Source organism: Xenopus laevis, chromosome 9_10S (genome assembly GCF_017654675.1).
Source record: "Xenopus laevis strain J_2021 chromosome 9_10S, Xenopus_laevis_v10.1, whole genome shotgun sequence".
Lineage (NCBI taxonomy): Eukaryota > Metazoa > Chordata > Amphibia > Anura > Pipidae > Xenopus > Xenopus laevis.
This window is the reverse complement of record NC_054388.1, coordinates 7907296-7911356: the sequence shown is the minus strand read 5'-3', so window position 1 is coordinate 7911356 and position 4061 is coordinate 7907296. Positions and strand designations below refer to the sequence as shown.

At 42.6% G+C, this 4061-nt stretch overlaps 1 protein-coding gene across 2 annotated transcripts in view; it reads left to right on the top strand.

The window, feature by feature from the left end:
• ada.S (adenosine deaminase S homeolog) overlaps positions 1-4061 on the top strand; it is a 119346-nt gene that overhangs the window by 79272 nt on the left and 36013 nt on the right. The gene's annotated exons all lie outside the window — the stretch shown is intronic.

Here is a 4061-nt window from a genome sequence, read left to right as displayed (position 1 = left end):
ATCCATCCAATTCTGTGCAGGCCGAGGCCAATTTCTCTCTCCAGCTCTTCTTAAAATTGACAAATTAGTCATCAGAAAGATGTTGGAATTCAGTGTTGGCGCTTCAGGAGTATTTGGAAACCATCTGGATCTGCTACAGGACTTGAGTTCCCAAGAAAATGAAATCAATGGGCTAAAAGGTCACTCAGTTTGCTCATAGGCCAAATCCAGGCCCCTCAAGATCCAGAGGTTGCCAGACTGCTGGAAACTCAACTAGAAGTTCAGTTATAATGAGATTTGGGATGAAACCCTATTTGGTGTTGTAGATATTCTTGGAGCTGTGGATGGCTCTATACTTATGTTCTCCTGTACCTGTAAACTTATTAAGGACCATTAGCAAAGGTTAAGTTTATAAGTGTGGTGGACCCTTAAAAAGTCTGGCAACCATTGCTTTTGGTCCAGTTTTCTTGAAACGAGGTTACGATTGTGCTTATTAAACTCAAAGCCAAAACAAAACGAGGGAAAGAAATACCCGCAGATGGACAGTGAGGGAGAAACAAGCGAGAAGAGACTGAAGGACGCAGGAAGCAGCGAAGGACAAGAACTCCCAGTAGCTCGTTTGGCAGAAGGACGAGGAATGCTGAAGGTTACAGACAATGAAATTCTAGTCACAACAGAGTTACATTGATTTTGCATTTAAAGCTGTAAATTAGTCTCCAAAGTCATCAAGATTTTTCTGAACATTGGTGGTCTATGGAGAAAGCTTCTTTATGGGCCACACTGCAGTACAAGTAATAGCTCATTGGGTGCCCAAAATATTTCTATTTGCACAAAAGAAGCGCGGCTGCCATATTGTTGCCATTGGACACATTATGAGGGAATAACTTGTTGTAAATTACCCGTGTATAAAAGGGTTACCCGTGATGTTTAAAGAAGCATTCTGCCCAACTGACCCACAGCCTAAGCCCCTACACCAATGATCCCCAACTTGTGGCTGGTGAGCAACATTTTGCTCACCAACCTGTTAGATGTTGCTCCCAGTGGCCTCAAAGAAGATGCTTATTTTTGAATTTCAGGCTTGAAGGCAAAATTTAGGTGCATAAAACCAACCAAGTGTGTTCCCAACAGTCTTCTGCTGGCTTCTAGTCCACATTGGAGCTAGGATCAAAACCCATATTTGGCAGCCCCAGGAACTGTTTTGTAAGCTTGTGTTGCTCTCCAACGTTTATTTAAATTTGAATGTGACTCAAGGTTGGGGGACCCCTAACAAACACCCACTGCTTTGAGAATTTCTTGCAGAGCTATGTGCACAGCTTGCGTAGCCCTCGGATAGCATCTCCATGCCAAGTAATACAACTGTTCTATTAGCAACATGGCAGGTTCTTCAGTTTTGCTTTTGTCAGGAAACACAACTTTTCTGTAGCTGAAATGAGAGTTTCAGCTAAAAAACAAGTGGTTCTCTGGTCTGGACTAATTATGGCCGAGTTTTTCCCACTCGACATCTACTCGTGTCCCCTCAACTAGGCTTCCTTGTATATTAAGTAACATAAGTAGCCACTGCAACATTCATTGTCCTGGTTCCAACTGAAGAATCACGATGGGTTGCCATAGTAAAGTCAGTCCCAAATGAAGAACGTTCTAGAAGGTCAAAACAAAACAAAAATCCAGCTTGCATCCCCAGGCCTTCAATGGGACCCTGGAAAGCTCCATGCGAGCACATCAGGACGATGAGACCTTGTCAGCGATGGTTTTGTTGGGTTTATTGAGGAGACAAAGAGCCGCTAGGGGGGCAGGAAGCAAATAACAAAGCAATGGAAAGAGCCCAGCTCAACACTCACCAATTACTTTAGGTACAGTTCCCAGCATGCTCTCTGCCTTTGTGTCCATGGAACACTATTCACTCTCATTGATGGGCCAATTATACATTATTCACCATCCAACAATGTAACAAAGGGCAGAGTTTTTTTATGCAGTTATGTCGGGAGTAAAAATGAACAAAAGAGAGAGTCGACCCGAATGCTGTATGATTAATGAAAGAAGAGTGGGTGCCTGCTACTGGTGCCCTAGACAAGCCCCAATCCAAATCCCCCACAAATCCCTTCACCTGTGAGACACACATGATGCTACTGGAAATTGTTTGTGGTTTGCTTGTCCTTGGCCATAACTCTTTTGATTTGGTTATATATAGTCCTTGATTAATGGAACCTCTAAGCTCTCATCCTTCTTATGCCTTGGCCATCAATAGCACTTTCTTACATGCTTAGAGTAGGGTAAAACATGTTCAAACCTTCTGTTTTAGGAAGTCTCTCTCTACCTGTTTTGCATTTGAATAGGGCTCTTTAGCCCTTCTCACCCCAACCCATATGGTTCCTTTGCTTCACTGGGCCAATACCCAACCAATAGTTTTTTGGTTCTTTAGTTCTTTTATTTCTATGGTCTGTCCATCTGCCTGAAGGTTTCTGGTAAATATGAGGTCACAAGGTTGATTGCCCTTTATGTGGCTAGTGTTGTCTAGGAAACGGCTGTTGAGTTGCTCAACGTTGAAGATGTTCTGGAGGTAGAGAAGGTCCTACTGGGGGGTGCAGGGTGTGCAATTGCACCCACCCCCTACATCCACCAATTTGCTGTTATCTTGCATAGAGACACAGTGTCGGACTGGGACACCAGGGGCCCACCCAAAAACCTTAGACCAGGGGCCCACTCTCAGTACTAATAAATAAATAAATATATATATATATATATATATGTAGAGGTGGAACTACTGGGGGTGCGATCGCACCAGGGCGCGTACCCCTTCAGGCCCGCCCGTAGTTCGCGCTAATGCTGGTAATCTATGAGTAAACACAGGTACAGGACTCAAGCGGATATTGCCGGTAGACAGAATTGTCACTGGACAATATACATGTACAGGTATGGGATCCGTTATCCAGAAAGCTCTGAATTACGGAATGCCCATCTCCCATAGATTTGTTTTTATCCAAACAATCCAGGTTTCCTTTTTCTGTGTAATAATAAAACAGTAGTTTGTACTTGATCCCAACTAAGATATAATGAATCCTTATTGGAGGCAAAACCAGCCTATGGGTTTATTTAATGTTTACATGACTTTCTAGTAGACTTGGGGGCACATTTACTATTGGTCGAATATCGAGGGTTAATTAACCCTCGATATTCGACCGTCAAAGTAAAATCCTTCGAATATCGAAGTCAAAGGATTTACCGCATTCCTGCGATCGAACGATAGAAGGAAAAATCGTTCGAATGATTAAATCCATCCATTGAACGATTTTCCTTCAATCAAAAAAAGCTAGGATTTTTTGGGGACATTGATGCTCCGTAGGTTTTAGGTGGCGAAGTAGGTGGTCGAAGTTTTTTTTTAAAGAGACAGTACTTCGACTATCGAATGGTCGAATAGTCGAACGATTTTTAGTTTGAATCGAAGTAGCCAATTCGATGGTTGAAGTAGCCAAAAAAATACTTAGAAATTCGAATTATTTTTTATTCTAATCCTTCACTCGAGTTAAGTAAATGTGCCCTTTAATATATGAAGATCCAAATTACAGAAAGATCTGTTATCTGGAAAACTCCAGGTTCCGAGCGTTCTGAATAACAGGTCCCACACCTGTACCGGTGAAGATTGTTGGGCCATAAATGATGTGCCAGGCTACCCATGTTGTACAGTGATCTCTATGATTCATTCCTCGTTTAGCTCTTTAATCTGATGAGTTCCTCACTCATTACTCACTTATTCCTGCAGCGTCTGACACTGATCTGTAATCACATTCTGTAACCGAGAGGAAGTGCCTCACATTGTCTTTCCGTTTTCTGTTTTATTCACTTTATTTTCCGGATCCCTGGACCGCAAGCACCTTTGTGCAAGACCTTGTTCTTTATGTAGCACTGTCCAACCAATGGCTTTCCTCCTCCGTGAACCTTTCCTAACATGATTGGCTCACTGGGGTGTAAAGGAACAGTAAAGATTACAAAACATGAGGCTCATGCTATTGCTCAACCCTGGGGTTTCCAACTGTTGCTGGAATACAATAGTCATCCATGAATAATCAACTAATTGCAGTCGTCTC